The sequence below is a fragment of the Bos grunniens genome, chromosome 7 (assembly GCF_055505025.1).
Source record: "Bos grunniens cultivar Pamir isolate PY7600 chromosome 7, Bosgru_T2T1.0, whole genome shotgun sequence".
Lineage (NCBI taxonomy): Eukaryota > Metazoa > Chordata > Mammalia > Artiodactyla > Bovidae > Bos > Bos grunniens.
In genome coordinates, this window is record NC_141171.1 from 72,576,859 (window position 1) to 72,600,952 (window position 24,094).

The 24,094-nt window shown below is 39.1% G+C and overlaps 1 protein-coding gene and 1 pseudogene across 5 annotated transcripts in view; both read right to left on the bottom strand.

Moving 5' to 3' along the window:
- Nucleotides 1–24,094, bottom strand: part of ATP10B (ATPase phospholipid transporting 10B (putative)) — a 392,121-nt gene that overhangs the window by 328,516 nt on the left and 39,511 nt on the right. For all 5 annotated transcript variants that reach the window (XM_086412751.1, XM_086412752.1, XM_086412750.1 and 2 more), the window contains one exon: nucleotides 7,342–7,407. The gene's annotated coding sequence lies outside the window, so the exon portion shown is untranslated. The remainder of the gene's footprint in view (nucleotides 1–7,341; nucleotides 7,408–24,094) is intronic.
- On the bottom strand, nucleotides 921–2,768 carry LOC147369824 (peptidyl-prolyl cis-trans isomerase-like 3 pseudogene; annotated as a pseudogene).

A 24,094-nucleotide genomic window follows, 5' to 3' on the forward strand; every position in this document is an offset into this window, starting at 1 on the left:
ATTCAATGAGATCATTAGGAATTTGATTCTTTACCAATAATTTTTAAGTACTAGGCTCTGGAATAGGGCTGCTTTTATCTTTTTCAGCTACTGCCATTATGGAATGGATCCCCCGTGCCTATTTGATACTCCCACTACTCAGGGAATTTATGGAAGACAGGAATAGTCACTGACCAGCGGGCGCTTAGTAATAATGACCTGTTCATTGAATGACTGAGGATGCCAAGGATGGGTGCAATACACAGAAGTGAAAAGAAAGAGCAAAAGTGGAAAAGTTTGGAGAAATGAAAAAACCAAAGTTTTTCATTTAACAGTTAGAACCAGACACAGAACAATGGACTTGGTCAAAATTGGGAAAGAAGGAATATGACTTTTAAAAAAGAATAAAGAGGAAACTGAGCTGGAGAAAAGAGTATGTATCAAAGAGTAATAAAGAGTTATATGAACAAATCAAAGGCTTCCATTCTAGGAAAGACTGGCCAAGGAGTCTGTCTTTCATTAAGAAGAAGAGGCAGAATAATATCATGACTGAGAGAATGAACTTTTGTCAGACAGATGTGAGTTTGGGTCTTAGTTACATCACACATTAGCTATGTGATCTTGGGTAAATTACCTAACTTTTTTGGCCCCAGTTTCTACACCCATGAACTTCAGTTACTGTGAAGATTAAGGAAGTACATATAAAGTACATCACACAGTATCTAGCATAGAGTAAATCCAGTGAGTGTTGGCTCCCATGATTATTAATGTTACTACTGCAATTATTATTAATTCTAGAGGCAGTAAGCAGCCCATGGGAGGGTTTTAATTGGGATGGTGATTGGGAGACACCTGTCAATTTTGAAAATATATTTGATGCTAGTTAGAATGAATCATTAAAGGGAAATATTGGAGCAAGAACAATCAGGAAATTACTTTAATTGTACAACCACAAAAAAGTGACAGAGGTAATTAATATTCTAGCCAGTGCTCCTTCCACTGGATCAGCCAATATACAACAGATTGGACTTTTGCATTTCGTTATTCTAAATAGGAGCAAAAGTTCTCTTTTAAAGCATAATTGGGAAAAGAGAAACTGTATAAAATTTTTCAAGCATATTTAATTTCAATACATCATTGGTCAGATTTAGGGGAGAATGTTAGACGCTGAAAGTTGCAAATTTTAGATTGTCAAACTTTCTGACATAGCTATTACATTTTCAAGTTCTCTCTGCTTACATGGCAAATTAACTAGAGGTTCCCAGGAAATGAACTGCTAAGGAGGCACCAGTCTAGGCTAATAATAAAAAGCAAAACTGCTTACAAGTCACACAAACATCTTTGTGTATGTCTAGGATCTTCTAAGAGAGACACATAGCTGGATATGTGATATCTACAGAGCTTACAAATGATGGCTATTCACTTTCAGTGAAATCCACATGTTAATATCTGGGTATGCTGGCAGTAAAATCAGCTGATGACAGGTAAGTAGACTAGTAGGTAAGTAGGAAGATTCACTTGTCAATATATGGCACTGGTCACAATATATGAACAAGCACTGCTGCTGCTAAGTTGCTTCAGTTGTGTCCGACTCTGTGCGACCCCACAGATGGCAGCCCACCAGGCTCCCCCGTCCCTGGGATTCTCCAGGCAAGAACACTGGAGTAGGTTGCCATTTCCTTTTCCAATGCATGAAAGTGAAAAGAGAAAGTGAAGTCGTTCAGTCATGTCCGACTCTTAGCGACCCCATGGACTGCAGCCCACCAGGCTCCTCTGTCCATGGGATTTTCCAGGCAAGAGTACTGGAGTGGGGGTGTCATTGCCTTCTCCATTTAAAACTGACTAAACCATAATAGGTTTGTTCCTTGAATAGTTTGCCAAGTATTTGTCCAGGTCTATTATAGCTACTGGGCAAATGGGTTGGCATGAATAGTTATATCCTTAATGTGTACATCATTAAGAGGTTGATATGTCTTCTCATTTACAGGTAACTTCTCCAGTTCATCTGGAGTCTCCAGACCATCTATCACCTTGCCAAATACTGTGTATTTCATGTCCAGATGTGGCTGCTTCCCATAGGTGATGAAAACTGAGATCCATTGGTATTTGGGCCATTATTAGCCATAGATACAACACCTCTAACACTGTGCTTAAGATATTCACTATATTCTTCTTCAAACTTCTTGCCCCAGATACTGTTACCTCCCCTTCCAGTACCTGTCAGATCTCCCATTTGAACCATGAAACCCTTGATATTTCTATGAAATATACAGCCATTGTAGTAATCACTGGCACAAAGAGCCAAGAAATTTTCATATGTTTTGGGTGTCCTTTCACAGAAGACTTCTATTTTAATATCACCTACATCTGTATGCAATGTCACCGACATTTTCTTTCTTGATGGTTTCAGGAAGCACTGTTACTTTCTCAGAGTTTATTGAGAGAAGTTCAAAAAGGAGCCTCTCTTCCTCCCGGCTCTGTGTCCCGCCTACTTTCACAACACCAGGAAGTTCCAAGCAGGAGCGGAAGTAGCACTCGCGGAGTCCTGGGACTGGTGAGTCTTGGGAGAATTAGATTCCCGTGTGGGTAGCTGAGCCTTCGGTGGAGGTCTGTGGCAGCCCCCTAATAGCCACAGGGCAGAGATAGTGCAGAAAACCGTGTTGCCTCGAGATAGGATAGGGCTCTAGAGGGGCTGCTTGTTAATATAGCACTACTTTTTTTTTTTTACTTTACAATATTGTATTGGTTTTGCCATACATCAACATGCATCTGCCACGGGTGTACACATGTTCCCCATCCTGAACCCCCCTCCCACATCCCTCCCCATACCATCCCTCTGGGTCATCCCAGTGCACCAGCCCCAAGTTTCCTGTATCCTGCATCAAACCTGGACTGGTGATTCATTTCTTATATGACATTATACATGTTTTAATTCCATTCTCCCAAATCATCCCCCCACCCCACATAGTCCAAAAGACTGTTCTATACATCTGTGTCTCTTTTGCTGTCTCATATACAGGGTTGTCATTACCATCTTTCTAAATTCCATATATATGAGTTAATATACTGTATTGGTGTTTTTCTTTCTGGCTTACTTCACTCTTACTTCATCGGAGAAGGCGATGGCACCCCACTCCAGTACTCTTGCCTGGAAAATCCCATGGACAGAGGAGCCTGGTAGGCTGCAGTTCATGGGGTCGCGAAGAGTCGAACACGACTGAGCGACTTCCCTTCCCTTCCCTCACTCTGTATAATAGGCTCCGGTTTCATCCACCTCATTAGAACTGATTCAAACGTATTCATTACAATGGCTGAGTAATACTCCATTGTGTATATGTATCACAGCTTTCTTATCCATTCATCTGCTGATGGACATCTAGGTTGCTTCCATGTCCTGGCTATTATAAACAGTGCTGCGATGAACATTGGGGTACGCGTGTCTCTTTCAATTCTGGTTTTCTTGGTGTGTATGCCCAGCAGTGGGATTGCTGGGTCATATGGCAGTTCTATTTCCAGTTTTTTAAGGAATCTCCACACTGTTCTCCATAGTGGCTGTACTAGTTTGCATTCCTACCAACAGTGTAAGAGGGTTCCCTTTTCTCCACATCCTCTCCAGCATTTATTGCTTGTAGACTTTTGGATCACAACCATTCTGACTGGTGTGAAATGGTACCTCACTCTGGTTTTGATTTGCATTTCTCTGATAATGAGTGATGTTGAGCATCTTTTCATGTGTTTGTTAGCCATCTGTATGTCTTCTTTGGAGAAATGTCTATTTAGTTCTTTGGCCCATTTTTTGATTGGGTCATTTATTTTTCTGGAATTGAGCTGCAGGAGTTGCTTGTATATTTTTGAGATTAATTGTTTGTTAGTTGTTTCATTTGCTATTATTTTCTCCCACTCTGAAGGCTGTCTTTTCACCTTGCTAATAGTTTCCTTCGATGTGCAAAAGCTTTTAAGGTTAATTAGGTCCCATTTGTTTATTTTTGCTTTTATTTCCAATATTCTGGGAGGTGGGTCATAGAGGATCCTGCTGTGATGCATGTCAGAGAGTGTTTTGCCTATGTTCTCCTCTAAGAGTTTTATAGTTTCTGGCCTTATGTTTAGATCTTTAATCCATTTTGAGTTTATTTTTGTGTATAGTGTTAGAAAGTATTCTAGTTTCATTCTTTTACAAGTGGTTGACCAGTTTTCCCAGCACCACTTATTAAAGAGATTGTCTTTTCTCCACTGTATATTCTTGCCTTCATTGTTAAAGATAAGGTGTCCATAGGTGCATGGATTTATCTCTGGGCTTTCTATTTTGTTCCACTGATCTATATTTCTGTCTTTGTGCCAGTACCATACTGTCTTGATGACTGTGCCTTTGTAGTAGAGCTTGAAGTCAGGCAGGTTGATTCCTCCAGTTCCATTCTTCTTTCTCAAGATTGCTTTGGCTATTCGAGTTTTTTTTGTATTTCCATACAAATTGTGAAATTATTTGTTCTAGCTCTGTGAAAAATACCATTGGCAGCTTGATAGGGATTGCACTGAATCTATAAATTGCTTTGGGTAGTATACTCATTTTCACTGTATTGATTCTTCTGATCCATGAACATGGTATATTTCTCCATCTATTAGTGTCCTCTTTGATTTCTTTCATCAGTGTTTTATAGTTTTCTATACATAGGTCTTTAGTTTCTTTAGGTAGTATATTCCTAAGTATTTTATTCTTTTCGTTGCAATGGTTACTGGAAGTGTTTCCTTAATTTCTCTTTCTATTTTCTCATTATTAGTGTATAGGAATGTAAGGGATTTCTGTGCGTTGATTTTATATCCTGCAACTTTACTATATTCATTGATTAGTTCTAGTAATTTCCTGGTGGAGTCTTTAGGGTTTTCTATGTAGAGGATCATGTCATCTGCAAACAGCGAGAGTTTTACTTCTTCTTTTCCAATCTGGATTCCTTTTATTTCTTTTTCTGCTCTGATTGCTGTGGCCAAAACTTCCAAAACTATGCTGAATAGTAGTGGTGAAAGTGGGCACCCTTGTCTTGCTCCTGACTTTAGGGGAAATGCTTTCAATTTTTCACCATTGAGAATAATGTTTGCTGTGGGTTTGTCATATATAGCTTTTATTATGTTGAGGTATGTTCCTTCTATTCCTGCTTTCTGGACAGTTTTTATCATAAATGGATGTTGAATTTTATCAAAGGCTTTCTCTGCATCTATTGAGATAATCATATGGCTTTTATTTTTCAATTTGTTAATGTGGTATATTACATTGATTGATTTGTGGATATTGAAGAATCCTTGCATCCCTGGGATAAAGCCCACTTGGTCATGGTGTATGATCTTTTTAATGTGTTGTTGGATATATAAAATTGACAAACGATTAGCCAGACTCATCAAGAAACAAAGGGAGAAAATAAAATCAATAAAATTAGAAATGAAAATGGAGAGATCACAACAGACAACACAGAAATACAAAGGATCATAAGAGACTACTGTCAACAATTATATGCCAATAAAATGGACAACGTGGAAGAAATGGACAAATTCTTAGAAAAGTACAACTTTCCAAAACTGAACCAGGAAGAAATAGAAAATCTTAACAGACCCATCACAAGCACGGAAATTGAAACTGTAATCAGAAATTTTCCAGCAAATAAAAGCCCAGGTCCAGATGGTTTCACAGCTGAATTCTACCAAAAATTTAGAGAAGAGCTGACACCTATCCTACTCAAACTCTTCCAGAAAATTGCAGAGGAAGGTAAACTTCCAAACTCATTCTATGAGGCAACCATCACCCTAATACCAAAACCTGACAAAGATGCCACAAAAAAAGAAAACTACAGGCCAATATCACTGATGAACATAGATGCAAAAATCCTTAATAAAATTCTAGCAATCAGAATCCAGCACTAGTTTTTTTATGCCTGTATCCAATAAGTAATAATCACATCTTTCAATTTTCAGTCTTAGTGTGAGGTTTCATCTTTATTTTTGATGCAGATCAAAACTATAATAAGTCACCACCCCATACCAGTCAGAATGGCCATCATTAAAAAGTCTACAAATGAAAAATGCTGGAAATGGTATGGAGAAAAACGAACCTTCCTACACTGTTGGTAGGAATGCAAATTGGTGCAGCCACTATGGAAAAAAATATGGAGGTTTCTTAAGAAAACTAAAAATAGAGTTGCCATATGATTCAGCAAGCCCTTTCCTGGGCATATAGCCAGGAATTGTAATTTGAAAAGATATATGCATCCTTATGTTCGTAGCAGCACTATTTAAAGTAGCCAACACAGAGAAGCAACCTAAATATCTATCAGTAGATAATTGTATAAAGAATATGCAGTACATATACACAATGGAATACTACTGAGCCATTAAAGACTGAATTAGTAGAAATGCCATTAGTAGAAGTATGATGGACCCAGAATTATTATACTAAGCCACATCAGACACAGAAAGACAAATACCATGATATCACTTTTATGTAGAATTTAAAATAAGATGCAGATGGATTTATCTACAAAACAGAAACAGACTCAACAGACATAGAGAACAGATGTGGTTGCCAAGCAGATAGGTAGGAGAGGCATGGATTGGAAGTCTGGGATTAGCAGATGTAAACTACTGAACAGTACATAGAATGGATAAACAAAATAGAGTTAAAGCAATGAACTTGGAATAACAACTTCAGATGAAACAGGTCTTAGGTTTTAAGTAATCCAATATTAGCATATCACAGATAAAGGAGACAAAGACTCAGGGAAGTTAAGTAGGGTCATGAGTCAAGGTTACCACCAGGACTATCTTGTAACTTCTAATCAAATGTACTTTTACCACTTCACACTGTCTCAGTGTGGTCACCACAACCACTGTCTTCCTACCCAACTGTTTTCTACCTATCTACTTTAGCAAAAAAGAAAAATGTACTGGCTCACAGAACTGGAATGTCCAGAGACTCAAGGGCTCCAATTGCATGTTTTAAGCTGGCTTTCTCCATGTGGTGGCCAGGTGGCCTTTGGAAACTCCAGACTCACACTAACTCAACCCAAAAGCCTCATTAGAAAGTCTTTCCTGACACATTTTATCTTGCCAAAGTCTCAGGAAAACCTCTGATTGGTTCATTCTGGATTGGGTACCCAACTCCACCAGCTCACATATCAATATATTCTCTGTGCCAACGTCTTTTAAACCACTGAATATATTATTCACAGAAAAGAGGATTATCTAAAAAGAAGTCAGGGATTTTAAAAACACGCACAAGCAACAAATATATGTTATAAACATATATTAACCAATATATATTATAAACATACTTCTAAAATAAAACAATATGGAAGGAAATATCTAAAAACAGAAGCTTACCAAACACAGGAAGTCAACTATGGTAATGGTGTTGCTTTTCTTCTTTTAAATAATTTGTGTCAATTTCTGTAATGACAAAGATAAAGAAAAATTTCATTTCAGGAGATGAAAGATTGATTTCCTATGGCTTACATCATAATAATTACTTTTATACACACTCAACATACAATATTTTATATTCTCTGCACAGTGTCTGGCATTCAATGAATGCTCATTCTCATTCTTTGCACACATACAATAGTTAGCTTGGTTTGTGCTAAGGCTACTGTCATCACCTTTCTATCACCACACACTGACAGTGTTATTCACATTATGAAGTCTCCGTTGAAAGACAACATGGACTATAAGCTGTTCCACATTTTTGATTTTCAAAGTTTGAGCTTTTGAATGCCACAAATTCCAGAATGGCTTGTCATTTGCTCTGGGATTTCATAGCACATATTCCCCATTCTCCTTATACTTCAGTGGAATTTCTATCATTCAGATTTTCTTTCTTAATTTCAATTGACATGAACTTTGGTTATTATGTCTGAGAATTTCACGAATATAGCTCAAATTTTGTCATCTGGTAAAATTAAGTTTCTCCAATGTCACTCTGGAATAACCACAGATTTAAATGAAGCACAAATTGTTAAGAAATTGTCACCTGTCTAATTTCATTGGAGATCAATGAGGTGGAGTATGATCATAGTTAGGAGACAGGGCTATTTGGTTAAACAGTTCTGGGTTCTTACTGGCTGCTGCTGCTGCTAAGTCACTTCAATCAGTCGTGTCCGACTCTGTGTGACCCCACAGATGGCAGCCCACCAGGCTCCCCCATCCCTGGGATTCTCCAGGCAAGAATACAAGAGTGGGTTGGCTGGTCTTAGTCAAATTAGTATACACAGTAAGACTTAATGACCTCATCTATAATGTGGAAAGCACCATTACCTAATTCATAGGTAATGCATGTAGAGGGTGTGGTACTCTTTGAACTCTAAATACAGATTAACCATTGTTATGACAGCCATAAAAAAGTAGCTTATTTGTGGGCAATAAAATAAAGAGCAGAAATAGCATCTGCTGCAGTTTGCAAGCACAAAATGAAAATGCACATATTTGTGAACGCTGATTTTACTGATAGACAATTTTTATGTTTTTCCCAAGAAGCCTTCCCATATTTCTTTGCTTTCATTTGTCCATCTCCTTTTGGATTCTTTATAATATTTTTTTTTATAGTTTTGAGGTACAACTGACCTTGTACCTCAAATAAAAATTGTATATATTTAAGGTACACAAAATGATTTAATATACATATACAAATGATAATCATAACCAAGCCAATTAACACACCCATCACTTCACATAGTTACCTTTTTGTGTGTGTGTGGTGAAAACACTTAAGATCTACTCTCCTGGTGACTTTCAAGTAATTAATAATATATTATTAACAATAGTCACCATGCTGTAAGTTCAATCTTCAGAATTTCTTCATCTTATAAGTAGAAGTTTGTACCATTTGACCAACATCTCTCCATTTTGCCTGATTATTTTGATTGTTTGTTTAGCTGTTTTTTTTTTTTTTTTAAAGAATAAGTCATTAATACAGATTGCCAGCAGATACAGAATTCTCTGTGACTGCTGCTTTTCTCTAAAATCTATTCATTTCTTCCATCTCTCCTGTTTGAGTCCAGGCTACATCTTTTCTTGCCTGCTCCCTGTTGTTCTCTCTGCTTCTGTGATCACATCCTATGGTGCTCATTGCTGCTGGTCACCAATGGTCATCTCTCCTGTGCATGCGTGCTAAGTTGCTTCAGTCACTTCTGACTCTTTGCAACCCTATGGACTGTAGGGCTATGCTGCCTGCCAGGCTACGCTGTTAATGGGGATTCTCCAGGCAAGAATACTGGAGTGGGTTGTCATGCCCCCCTCCAGGGAATCTTCCTGGCCCAGGGATCAAACCCGTTATCTCTTGTGTCTCCTGCATTGGCAAGTGGGTTCTTTACCACTAGTGCCACCTGGGAAGCCCACCAGTCCTCCTGTACTTTTGGGCATTTATGAAGATCGCCCTTTCCCATGCCTTAAAGAAATGCATGGCCATGACAGTGATGCAAGAGTGGAAGTGACCCATGGTGGAAGCACTTAAGCTCATGTGTGTGGTTTCTCATGTTCAGTCCTTGTTAACATGACCACCAACCTTCTGAAATGCAGAGCTGTTGTCAGTCAACAGTTGTAGAGTGAGGATGATGTAGAACAGAATGACAAATAATACATGAACAAGGAATAAAGCTTGTTTCACAAACACAGTTTAAGTACTAGTTACAGATTGCTTGGAACATAAACTGTTGCATAGTATTCTTTTCAACTGAAATTTAAGCAGCTTCTCTGGGGAAATTACATGTTGCTTCTTGCACAGTCTCTGTATCATCACCCTGAGCTTAGTATATGAAATCAATAAATATTTGTCAATAGACTGACCAGGGAAAGGAACTTCATTTTCTCCTCTTTGAAGTGAAATTTGACTATTTTACATTAAGTTAGCAGTGGACTTACATACAGTTACTACAAATATATGGACAAAAACTCCTCTTAAAATCTTCTAAGACTCCTCAAACTCTCCTTTTGTATAGATGTGTCTAAGGCCCATAAATCTCATATTATTATTCACTTGCTCACAGGGGCCCAAATAAATCTATGTCTTATTTCTATTATCTTTTAATATTCTTCTATTATTAAAGATATGGAAGGAGAAAGGTAATGGAGAATGGACTTTCTGATAATTTAGCTGTCATCTTTAGCATCATGGTTTGGCTAAAGGTTGGAATGTTCAAACCACGATTATAAAGAGTGGAATATAAAGTGTCTCCTGGGACTTTGATCCAGGAGCAGTTTACATTTTTAGTAGTTTCAAGCATTCAATTTGATATTTCCTTGTTGCATCTCCTTAATAGGATGGTGGAGGCAGAAGTATCAGATGTGAGGGCATCTCAGATTGTGCCTTAACAGGAAGAAAAGCCCAGGCACCAAATGTTTGCTAAGGACACTTTTTATACAAAGAGCCTTGGGAAAGACTTTCAAAACCTTGTTCAACAACTCCAGAATTTTCCTCCATTTTATTACTCCTCAATAGTGAGCAGTCCCCATATCTTGCTGTCCCTTCACTGCCTCTTCTGTTTGTTGTCTCTTTCACTTTGTTATCCTGTGAGTCTTGTTTCTGATTTCCAGGATCTGCCTTGACCTCTAGTGCCTGTGCAGGGTACAAATCCCATCTCTGCAATCACATCAGTAACATCATATAGAAACTCCCCAACTGTATGTCCATAAATGGCTCTCCCCACAATTCTCCATTGCAACTAAGTATAGGATGAGAGTATAGATGAGAGGTCCATGTCTGATTTACCATCAACTTCAGCAGTGACTAATATTCCACTACCCTTGGTATCTTACTTTCTCCAAGAAAGTCTGTGAGAATGATCCATTCAGATTAGTTTCATAAGATCAAAGCTCTATTACTCATTTTTTCATATTCTAATGTTTGTGAAATTGTGGTACCTCTTACACTTGATATGCACCTTTAATGAGATATTTAATTTCCAAATGCTATCATTAAATTTATAAAGAAATATATAATTGATTGCATCTTAAACTTCAAGGTTAAAATTACTCCTCATATTTTGTTGTTCAGTTGCTAAGTCATCTCCTACTCTTTATGACCCCATGGACTGTGGCACACCAGGCTTCCCTGTCCTTCATTAGCTTCTGGAGTTGCTCAAACCCATATGCATTGAGTCAGTGATGCCATCCAACCATCTCATCCTCTGTCACCCCCTTCTCCACCTGCTCTCAATCTTTCCCAGCATTGGGGTCTTTTCCAATGAGTTGACTCTTCGCATCAGGGGCCAATGTATTGGAGCTCACAAATCAGATATAATCCTGTGACAAAAAGATTCAAGGGATTAGATCTGATTTGTGAACTTCTCATATTAGAGGTTCTCAAGTACACTTTATGGCTTTGGTTTTTATTTCACTGAATGCATGTCATTTAACAGAGCTCAAGGGTGATAAATTTAAGAACTATTAAATGCAACCAAATCCCGAGCATCACAGGCTAGAAGAGTGTTGAGCCTGGTTTGCACAGATGTGTCTGGCCTGCTCTCTAAGCTTCCGTACAAAACCAACAACAACCGTTCCACATCAGGAGAAGCAGGCAGAACATCATCACATCTGGGGTGGAATAACAGCTAATTTTACACAGAAAGAGTGCCTATTTGACTTTTTGCTCAAGTTCTTTTGGCATTCTAATCAATGTAAACATGTTGACTAGATGGTTATTTTCTCAGGGAAAATTGTTTCATCTGATCCCATTTACTCTTTTTCTCATACTTAAATTTACAAGTAAACACAGTGAGGCTTTACTTCATTCCCTATCTGCATTCAACATTTTACTTGTTGAAACCACTGCTATGAAGTTTATAATTTTCTTTAGACAAAAACATGTACACCAAAACCCCACCAAAACACTGCATCTTTTCCAATAACCCCATTTTAAGGCATATAAGCATATGATAACAAATTCATATCCTAATGAAAACACACCATCTAAAATCTGTTTTACTCATGTGTGTCTCTTTAATCTGAATGTCAGAGATTGAATTATCATGCTTATAAAGAAATCTTTTTCTCCTCAACAAATCAACTACATGATACTGCCCTAAACTTTGGGAAAGTAAATGACTTTTTCTAAGACCCACAGGTTAGTAAGGACTAGCTAGCTTTTATTGGGATTCAATCTTTATGCATGGATTTAAATTTCCAGGAATGCTTGGTGAGGAGAATCCTAGAGTTCACACCACAATACCTATACAGATTGAGAGAATCAAGATTTGGGGGCCCTGATTAGTTAATAAAGCCAGGGGTATATTATTACCCACCCAATCTACAATTATTCAATTGCATTAATTAAGCAGGGAAGCCAAGTGATTCCTGTAAGAGTTAAATATGTATTAACCACTAGGAGTCAGTGAAATTATGAATGTTCACTGAAAATGATTCACACAGACTGACCTGGTTCTAATTTCACTTCTGCCACTTTCCCTGGTTGTTTGACCTTGTAAAACTACTTAATCTCTTAGCCTTAAGTTTCTTTTGAAAAATAAGCAAAATAATAGCTACTTTACATGATTATAAATTTCCCCCCTCTCTCTCTCTCTGGATATATATATATATATATATAAAATGTGTGTGTATATACATATTTGGCATAATGAGTGCTCAATGGCAATTTCATTATCACTGTACTGTACCCAACCCAACTGTAAGCTCAAATACTCTAATAGCCCTCGTTTCTCCTATCAATATGAGAAACAGACAATGAAATTCATCTCCTAGGATACCATCATTTATCAGTTCACCCTCACTTTCTATTTGTTTAAGAGAAGTTAAGAGAGCTTTTATAGTTAAGGATTAACTATAAAAATCATACAAATGTCTAATTTCAAGGAAACAGTGCCTGTGGGACAGAAAATAGTTGTATACTTGCCGCTTTTTTCAATTAAAAAAAAGAAAAGTTTGAACAAGCCTACTCACAAAACCTTCCATTTAAAATTTTTCCTAGCACCTCCTTCATTAAAAATCTCCTGCAAATAACTGGTATAGAACTGGGAAGCAACATCAAGGCAAAACAAAAACTGCTACAAATGCAGTAAACCATAGAATACTAGAATGGGAAAAGCAACTTAAAAAGGATTAGTGAGAGGAAGATATTAAAGAGACAAACCTTTTACTTGTCCCTGAAATCATATAAAATTGTCATTAACTCATCAGTAAAAATAACTATACCCAAATCAATGGCAATTTCTTTAATAGAAAGACCATATTTTCTTCAAATTGCCAGAAGACTCTTCCGAGTGTACATTTGTGCATGTGGTATATCAAATAATAGGGGGTGAGGTTTGTTATTTCAGCAAGGAACAGTAGTTTTTAGAAAGTAAAGTGATGCTGTTTCCAAGCCTTCACTCCTGCAATGAGATTGGAAAAAGAGAGAGTTTTGAATTTGCTAGGGCTGCTATAACAAAGTACTGCAAGTGGGTGGCTTAAACAATAGAACTTTATAGTGTCACAGTTCTGGAGGCTAAAAGCCCAGATCAGGCTGTTAGCGGGGTTGGTCCTTTCTGAGGGCTGTGAGGAAAGAATCTGGTTCATGCCCCTTTCATAGCTGCAGTGTTTTGCTGCAAACCTGGATGTGCCTTGGTCTATAGACCCATCACCTAGATCCCTGCTCGCATGTCTCTACACACATATCTCAACTTTGTATAACAGCATGTTTTATTGGCTTGGGAGCTCACCTACTTCAGAACGACCCCATCAAAGCTTCATTACATCTGCATGACTATTCCCAAATGAGGTCACATCCTGAGGTACTGGGCGTTAGGACCTCACACATGAATTTGGGGGAGACACAATTAAACCTGTAGCAAGACAGAAGAGAAAGTACTGCTTCTGAAATGGTAGAGCAAACCATCCAACCTGTCAAGGTAGACAAAACCTAACTAGATACTCATTAAAATAGGTGTCATTGTGGGTATACATGTTGAATGTCACTGGCACTTCTTGTAGTTTTCTTATCTACCACGTAGATGATTCTGCTTACTGATATTCATATTTGTAACCCATGGACTGTAGCCCATCAGGCTCCTCTGTTCATGAAATTCTCCAGGTAAGAATACTGGAGTGCGTAGCCATTCCCTTCACCAGAAGATCTTCCTGAACCAGGGACTGAATCCAGATCTCTTGCATTAAAGCATATTCTTCACCTACTGAGCCACCAGGGAAGCCCAGTCATATGAAAGAAGGCACATGAGTACTTCAGAGTATGAGAGAAAGAAATTAAGATCCAAGTCCAAGCACATTGATTCTAGGACATCTCATCAGGGAATGGAAACAAAGCTGATTTCATAAGACTTTCAAATTTATTACTAGTTCCTTTTTCTTTGTAGAATATTGTTTATAAGCAGCCTTATATTACTAAGTAAGTGTAATTCACTGTTGCTGAACCTAAGCAAGTCTTCCAAAACCCTAACTTCATCAGAATTATTAATTCCTCCCAGAGATACACATGCTTTATTCTGGGGCCAACTATATTGCAACAATTCTTTGTTGATAACAAAGGGTGTAGGTGTGGGTAGCTTGAGGTTCTACTTTTATGGGACTTGATGTTTTACTTTTTAAAAAAAAGTCAACCTAATATGAACACGAACCAAGAGCTTTCACGTCTTCCAGGTACCAAAAAATCTCTCCCACACAAATTTCAGCTTCAATTAATTGACCAATGTTTTCCATGGTTGGGGGATGATGCTTAAAAGGGTTTTGAGCAAAGTAAGGATGCTATTTGAAAGTGGTAATGTGACATTGATGTTCACATTGAGATTATCCTTTTTTAGTTTCATTTTGTATTGAATAATCAAAAGAATTGGCTATCAATCTGGTGCTAGTGTGATTTTAATCATTAATACATCCTAATCTCCCTCGTAATGCAGAGGAAGATACCATAGTTCTGAGTTTTAGTTTTGTTTATTTAGAATGTGATGCTATTTTTAATTACATTTAACATTATTATCTAACTATGGTATTTGACATAAATATTCCCTTTTAAAAATTTTAAGTGTTTTAAAAATAAATTTAAGTCAATTAAAAAAAAGAAACTATGAAATAAGTAATAGTCATGAAGCTAGACAAATATTTGAAAGATAGTATGCAAATAACTAAAATTTGGGAACTAATGATTCTTTCTTTTACCTGAATGCATTTGCATAGAGGAACAAAACATTCCACTGGAAGCTCAATAAATGCATTCAGTTGCAGGAAAAAGGTGTCCTCCACACCCAGTTGGCATGTTTTGGTTGGGCAGAAAGCAAAAACATGGAAATCCAACAGATCTCTTTTTTGTTGGAATAGAGCAAGGACTAAATTCCAACCACCTTAGGAGCTGGTGCCAAGCCCTCCTACTTCCTTTCTTTCTTTTTTTTTTTAATTTAATTTTATTTTTTAACTTTACAATACTGTATTAGTTTTGCCAAACATTGAAATGAATCCGCCACAGGTATACCCTCTCCTACTTCCTTTCTATTTTCATCCTGGCTTACCTGGTTTGCATTGTGTTTGATCCTAAAAGCCACCTCTGATCCTTTTGGGAATAGGCAGAGTATATAAAAAGGGAGGTGATTAATCAGTATTTGTTGAATAAATGAATACATAAGTGAATGAATAAGTTAATAGAGAAAACAGAGGGACTAAGAGGGAGAATTTGCAAAGCTCTAATTTTTCTTAGCTCTCCTGTTTTAATAAGGAGAGTTGATTCAAGGGGTACACTGTGATTCTAACAAGGAAGATAGCACTATGGATGGCCCAGATGGGAAACACGGAGTCTGAATAGGCAGGAAATTAGAGAAAACACTCCTTAGCGATTGTCTTCTCTCTAGATTCATTGGAGGACTGCCTGATAATCCCAGATGGACCCAGAAATGACTTTTCAGGCAATCAGAGGAGACTGAAGCTGATGGTCACCTTAGCTGTATCTCGGATTAAGCGTATTGATCCTAATTTACAGGAATCATGAAAATAAAATCCCGGTTGTTGGTGGAAAGGAAAGTGATAAAAATCCATCTGAGAGGGAATCCAGCCTGAATTAATAAGAGACAGAAAACACGCCATGTCTTCGTTCTCTGCTCAGGAAGTCCATCAGTGTGACACTGAAAGCTCTTCTGGGGGAACAAGAGAAACTCCCTGGTGTCTGTGTGGAAGTTGTTTTCATCCTAGTTGATGGAAAGATTCATAGGCTGCTGGAGAAAAACATCTGTTGCAGAGCAAAGAGAAATATGAGTGAATTAAACCTACTGTTCTTGACTCTCTATAGTTTTCAACATATCTTCTTTTGTAATATGGGGCTTCCCTGGTAGCTCATACAGTAAAGAATATGCCTGCAATGTGGGAGACCAGGGTTTGATCCTTGGGTTGGGAAGTTCCCCTGGAGAAGGGCATGGCAACCCACTGCAATATTTTTGCCTGGCGAATGCCATAGACCGAGGAGCCTGGTGGACTACAGTCGATGAGGTTGAAAGAATCAGACACAACTGAGTGACTGACACTTTCTCTTCACTTTCCTTTGTAATATAGAACTTTACATATATGTTCCCTCTCTCCTAAACTGGACTCTGCCTAAAGGTAGGATCTATTTCCTGATTCACTTTTGTTGTCCCATGGTACCCATTATTTGAGACACAATAGATGCTCAGTAACCTAGACAGCATATTAAAAAGCAGATACATTTCTTTGCTAACAAAGGTCTGTCTAGTCAAAGCTATGGTTTTTCCAGTGGTCATGTATGGATGTGAGAGTTGGACTATAAAGCAAGCTGAGCACCAAAGAATTGATGCTTTTGAACTGTGGTGTTGGAGAAGACTCTTGACAGTCCCTTGGTCTGAAAGGAGATCCAATCAGTCTATCCTAAAGGAAACCAGTCCTGAATATTCATTGGAAGGACTGACGCTGAAGCTGAAGCTCCAATACTTTGTCCACCTGATGAGAAGAACTGACTCACTGGAAAAGACCCTGATGCTGGGAAAAACTGAAGGCAGGAGGAGAAGGGGATGACAGAGGATGAGATGTTTGGATGGCGTCACTGACTCTATGGACTTGAATTTGAGCAAGCTCAGGGAGTTGGTGATGAACAGGGAAACCTGGCGTGCTGCCGTCCATGGGGTCACAAAGAGTCAGACGTGACTGAGCAATTGAAATGATGAATGAAAATAGACATTTGAAAATTGCTATGGCTGCTGTTTAAATTCTTCTCCGTGAATATTTGAGTGCTTACCATGAACCAGACAACTTTTTCACTGGGAGAAGTTTTAAAACAACCTCATTTGTAAAGACATTTGTAGACCTGAGGCTGATTTGCCATGAACATTAGTAACATTTATACAACTGAGATCCTGAGAAACAAAGAGGGAGGGGCGTATGGTAAAGGGGTGTGGGGTGCACAGAGAAAGAGGAATCAGTTTGGGGATTGCTTAGGGTGGAGATCAGGGAAGGAGCATTTGTTGAAAGCTTTGAAGGATGAAATTCAACAGGTGTAGGTAACTCTGGAGAAGGATGTCTCAAGGGAAAATTACACCCCAGACAAAATCTTGAGATGGGATAGAACAGTTTTTGGGGGGAGGGGTGATGGGTAGTTTAGAGGGGCTATAATAATGTTTACAATGTAGGGTGTGTATGTTTGTATGTATGTGTGCACATGTTTGAGAAAGAGAGGAGAGAGAAAGAAGTGGGGAGAAAGGACAAAGAGAGTACAAGAATCAAGGAGTTAAGGCCATCTGGGCACAGATTTCACAGAGCCTTAAAAACTCGGTGAAGCCATTTGGAGTTAACTAAATAATGCAGGTCATGGAGCAGGGACATGAAAAATCTCAGCTGCTCTTTAGGATCTGGACACAACAATTAGCTCATCTGACCAACAAATTTAGGTGAGTTAGTAACACCCCCTCCTCCAGGGTCATTCTTTTCCTCCCTGATAAAATAGGTGTACATCCAAAAGGAGACTCCAAAAGATGACAGCAAACTCAAGGAATGGCTCCCTGCTGGAATTTCATCCCAGTAAGTAAGGACAACATAAGAGGGAAACAGTGTGGGCGTCCTTCTGTTGCACAAGCCACATTTGTCTCAATTTGAGAGGCTAATTGTTTTTTCTAAAGCTTCCCTTGAACATATGCCCTTAAAGGGAATGATTTAAGTGTTTATTTTTACTTTTCAGCAGGAAATTTATTCCTGTGCAATCAAATACCTAGAATTGATGAGAAAGCTATATTTCACAAAGGAATGTCAGCTGATAAGCATAGAATGAGTGACAAAATTAGAAAACGTGTCTGCAAGCTCTCATGTAATTGATTCAGGCAAGAATTTTCAACTGGTGTTAAAACTATTTGGTGAATGGAAATACATTGTAGAAATGTAATGAACAAAACAAAAGTGAGATTTCATAGCTCCTCTGATCTAAGCTCAGCATTGGCCCCTTTCACTCTAAAACCCAGCTCCTTACAGAGGCCACCAAGGACTCACATCACCTGCCTCCAATCCTTTTCTGAATTCAACCTCACTGTGATCCCCTTGTTCCTATAACTTCAGCCACATCGCCTCCTTACTATTTTTTGAATGGATGTACCAGTCATGCATCCTTTTAAGGATATTTTCTCACTATCCTATGTCTGGATTTCTCTTCTCCCAAATATGTGCATGGCTAAGTCTTTCCTGATACAAGTCCCTATTAAGAATCAACTTCTTGGGTTTCCCCAGTGGCTCAGTGGTAAGAATCTGCCTGCTGATGCAGGAGACATGGGTTTGATCCCTGATCTGGGAAGACCCCACATGCTGCAGAGCCTGTGTGCCACAACTACTGAGCCTGTCTTGAGCCACAACTACTGAAGCCTCAAGCCCTAGAGCCTGTTCTCTGAGCATCAACAAAAGCCACTGCAATGAGAAGCCTGCTCACTCCAACCAGAGAGTAGCCCATGCCGCAATGAAGTCCCAGCCCAGCCATAAATAAATAAATGAAATTATACAAGAAAGAAAGTCAACTTCTCAACACCCTGTTTACAAATACACCCCACTCCATTGCCATGCTCAAACTCTCCCAGCCTCTGTCACTCCACTCTCTGCTTCTCCCTCCTAGGCATCTACTGACTGCTAACCTATGATACAATTTACTTGGGTTAGAAGACAGAGATTTTTGTCCTGTGTTTTCTGCAAAACTCCTAGGCATCTAGGATAGTACCTGGAATGCAGCAGTTGCTCAAATATTTGTTTAGTGTATTGAATAAAAGCCTGTGGGCAAAGGAACCTTTGGTGAGTCACCCTTGATGAGTGGTACCGCACTGCTCAAGCATACAGTGGGAGCACAGATCACAAGTGGGGACTGGCCTCTGTGTACAGAAAGGGGCAACCCTTGCTCATGGGCATTTCACTACCAAAAATATGTGAGAGGTGGCACCTAATTAGAGGATAAGGTAAACATATTAATGCTGAGAAATTAATGAGCTTGGAGAACAGAAAATCAGTGCTTTTGACAAAGGAATCTGTTAGAGAAACAAACACAGCAGAGGCAAGGGAGAGGACAATACCAGTTTCTACAATTGGGTTTCTCCGCTTCAAAGATCCAGAAGTTTTGTCTCAGATAACCTTCATTAAGAAGCCAACAGAAATCTCCCAACACCCAGGCAGCTTCTCTGAATTTTCCTCATTTTGTGAGCCATTCTAGAAACCAGCCCAGGATCTGCATGCTGGGGAAATAATCTTTCATCTGACAAGGGGAATAAGGCAATCTGCTTCTTCAATGTGGGGGACTGTTCTCAAAGGAGGCCAGGGTATTAAGTATAATCACCTGTCTGGGATCAGGAAGCACAGGTGAGAGGTCAGAAGTACGCAGTTCAATCAACCAGGCTGTGAAGTCATTTCATTTCCTCTTCTATAATCAGCTTTGTTTTCCCTTGTTCCTAAGATTATGATCTTTTATGTTTTTTTTCATTCTAGCAGCTCCTAACTCATGAAGTCATGGAATTAGTGCCAGGGGTTTGAAAATTGATGAGAACTAAACATTATCATTAGAATGAATAAATATCAGATTTATATATATGTGTGTATGTACATATACATGTATATATGTGTACACACACACATATATATATACACACATAAGTACACATTATTTTGAGACATGGATGTTCCTGGGAACAATGCGATATGGATCCTATTAAAAGTGTTGCTGAATTCATTGAGTGGTTTGTTTTAATACTCCTAACACAGTAACCGTTTGTCACAACGGCTCAAATAAATCCGTTGCTATTAGCACATTAGACAAAATCTTCTGTAGGAAGACTAGGGAAGGTATAAATCATCTAGGTCAAGTTCATTATTTACTTCCCTAACAGGATGGAGAACCAGAGAGATGGAGAGACTTTTAGGTCTTGTGGTGAGATAAGAGCACTGCAGCAGAATCCTGGTCCCTGGACACCAGCATAATGCTCTCAGCAAGTGCGCTAACCTGTCAGCTGACTGCAGATTTTCAACATTGCTCATTGAAGGAACCTTCCCCTACCCTTTGACCTCTTACCATTTAATCTCTTGCTAGGGTGGTCAGAAGGGCTTCCATAGTGGCTCAGTGGTAAAGAACCTCCCTGCCAATACAGGAGATGTGGGTTTAATCTCTGGGTCAGGAAAATCCCCTGGAGAAGGAAATGGCAAGTCACTCCCATATTCTTGCCTGGAAAATCCCACGGACAGACAGAGAAGTCTGGCAGGCTATAGTCCCATGCGTCGCAAGAGTTGGACACAACTTAGTGACTCAACAACAACAGGGTCATCAGAATCAAGGGGCCAAAGTGTTCAGCTGATAAGAGAATCTTACTCCTGAAGCTAAGATCTCCTTTCAGTACATGACCTATTTGTCTTTCTAAAAGCCATCAGCCTCTGTGCAGCCTAGGAAACAGGTTGAAATGTGCCCTTGCAGCAAAAAGTTACAGATGAGTTTCAACAGAAAATGACATTTCTCTTTGCCCTATTCATTTACCTTGGTAAGCTAGTCTTCAAGTTTTAAAAACTTGGGAAAATTATTAAACCTCTGAGTCAATTTTCTCATTTGTAAAATAGGAATGATACTTGTTTTATTGAGGCAAATGAGAACTATAGGTCAAAAGCTTGGAGTTGTGCCTAGCAGACAACATGCATCATTATAAAATACTCATTTGTCATTTTTATCCAAGCTAAGGTGCCATAGTAGAGAAAGAAATTAATTATTATAATTATTTAAAATATCATTTTTATAATGATTCCTAATTATTTGTTTTAATCAGAAGGTTGATATTTTCTTCATTTATGAGTTCTTTAGTGAGAAGCCATAATCTTGAAACAGTTAAATGTGCTCCTGGGCTTCCCTGGTGACTCAGACAGTAAAGAATCTGCCTGTATCATAGGAAACCTGGGTTCGACCCCTGGATTGGGAAGATCCCCTGGGTAAGGAAATGGCTATCCACACTGGTATTCTTGCCTGGGAAATCCTATGGACAGAGGAACCTGGCAGGCTACAGTCCATAGAGTTGCAAAAGAGTCAGATACGACTGAGCAACTAACACTTTCACTTTCCTCTGAGAATTTCCTATAACTTCTCACTGTGTTTAGAATAAAACCCAAACTTCTTCCAAGGCCTTCTGATCTGGTCCTTACCTTTCCTTCTAGCTGTATTCTCTGACATCTTTTCATTTTTCTCAAGCTCAAACCTAGCGGGCCTCAAGCCTTGCTCTAGCCTTGTAGGGTAGCTGTTCCTCTGAGGCTCCAGCTTCTTTCCTGCTTTGGGTCCTTAGCATCTGCTGACGACACAGCCTTCAACTTTATCTCCCAGGTTTCCTCAAGCTTTTGGGTAAGAAACTGCTATTAACTCCCTTAACTCCCTTTCATTCCTTATACATGATGTTAAAAATAGAAACAAAATCACAAATTTTTTTGTCACTGCATGCTTTCCATTTTCCTTCAATATTTGTTTACCTAGAGGTGGTCAGTGCCCCCTGCTAAGCTGTGAGCTTCATGAGTCAAGGAGCCTGGTCAGATTGCCCTTCATTTCACAAATCACTGAGACAGAGAAGCCTCTCTTTCGTTGAATGAATGAAACCATAATTTCTCCTCCACCCTGGTGCCAAAATCATTTCTAGTGAGCCTTATTTCCAATTCCATAAAGAGATCAAAAGTGATAGTAAGGGTCAATTTTAAAAATCATTCCCAATTGCAGTGACATATACAGAGAGATGCATCTGCCTTCATGGAAGCAGCTTTGACATGAGGGCAGGGTGAGGGGGAGATGACATCAGAGTGTTTAGAGGGATACTGAGAAAAATATTGTGAGCTCCCACTCTCAAGCAAACAGAACCACAAGGATCTGATAATATCAAATTGTCTATAATTACTGGAAATAAGAATATGGAAAAACACTATAGTCATGTAGAAGGCTTTTAGGAGCAAGGGTGGTGGGAAGAACTACAACGGGGCACAAAAAAACTGGTGATACATGTGTTCATTGAGGTGACTGTGGTGATGGTTTCACAGGTGAATCCATGTGCCATAACCTGCATCTAATGTTTCAAATATGTGCAGTTTATTGTATGGCAATTATACCTCAGTAAGGCTACTCATGGGAAATAGATGGGGAAACAGTGGAAACAGTGTCAGACTTTATTTTTTCAGACTCCAAAATCACTGCAGATGGTGACTGCAGCCATGAAATTTAAAGATGCTTATTCCTTGGAGGGAAAGTTATGACCAACCTAGATAGCATATTAAAAAGCAGAGACATTATTTTGCCAACAAAGGTCCATCTAGTCAAGGCTATGGTTTTTCCAGTGGTCATGTATGGATGTGAGAGTTGGACTGTGAAGAAAGCTGAGCACCGAAGAATTGATGCTTTTGAACTGTGGTGTTGGAGAAGACTCTTGAGAGTCCCTTGGACTATAAGGAGATCCAACCAGTCCATCCTAAAGGAGATCAGTCCTGGGTATTCATTGAAAGGACTGATCCTGAAGCTGAAACTCCAATACTTTGGCCACCTCATGCGAAGAGTTGACTCACTGGAAAAGACCCTGATGCTGGGAGGGATTGGGGGCAGGATGAGAAGGGGACGACAGAGGATGAGATGGCTGGATGGCATCACCAACTCGATGGACATGAGTTTGGGTGAACTCTGGGAGTTGGTGATGGACAGGGAGGCCTAGAGTGCTGCGATTCATGGAGTAGCAAAGAGTCGGACATGACTGAGCGACTGAACTGAACTGAAGGTTACTCAAAACATTAACAAGATTAGAGAGAAAATAACAATAATCTCCACAACAAAACAGCATCATGAATTTTCTCAGGCTGATTAGTTTCAGAATCTACATTTCTGAAGATATAGCTAATGCATCCCATTTGTTCTGGGTATGTGGGGATGGGATACTGGTGGGGGTCCCTTTTGCAGATGCAAGAGAGATAGAACAGCCCTTGTGGCACAGTGGTTGCTATCCAGGCCTCACCTCTATCTTCAAAAAGGCACCTTGGGGGAGTAAAATCAGGACCATCACGTGCACCAGCATTCAGAGGGAAACCTTCCAGCCCAGACAAGAAGCAAGCTGTGCCATTACTGTGCTTTGTTTTGCCTAAAGCAGTGAGGAGTTCAGACAACAGACCAGCAGCTCCTGTAGAAAACCCATCATTTCCCATACAGACATTGACCTCTCCTCTCTCAGGGCTGCCCTCCATCTCCCAGCTCACCTTCAACTGCTGAACCCTTCCTGTTGACGGACAAGGCATCTCTCCCCACCACACCTTTTTTCTTTCCTCCATTTTACTCTGCTCATGTTTCCTTTCTCTTCTTGTTCTATTCATTCCCTCTTTAAATGTAAAAATAAATTAACATTTGTTGAACACTATGCAGCCAACTTCTCCACTTACATTATTCTATTTTATCCTTTAAACCACCCCAGGGAATAACTGCCATCACCAGTCCTCTTTCATAGAAGAGGAAAATGATACTATGACAGGTTCAGGGACTCATGGATGCTCTGCCTGCTATAAATGTGGAGCCCCAAATTTCCCTCTTTCTTTCCCCTTTATACAAATATTAAGATGTGTGAGCCTCCACTGGAAAAGTATTCTATGTTTCTTAAAAAACTGTGGTAGACTATATTAAATGGCATGGAAATAATTATCA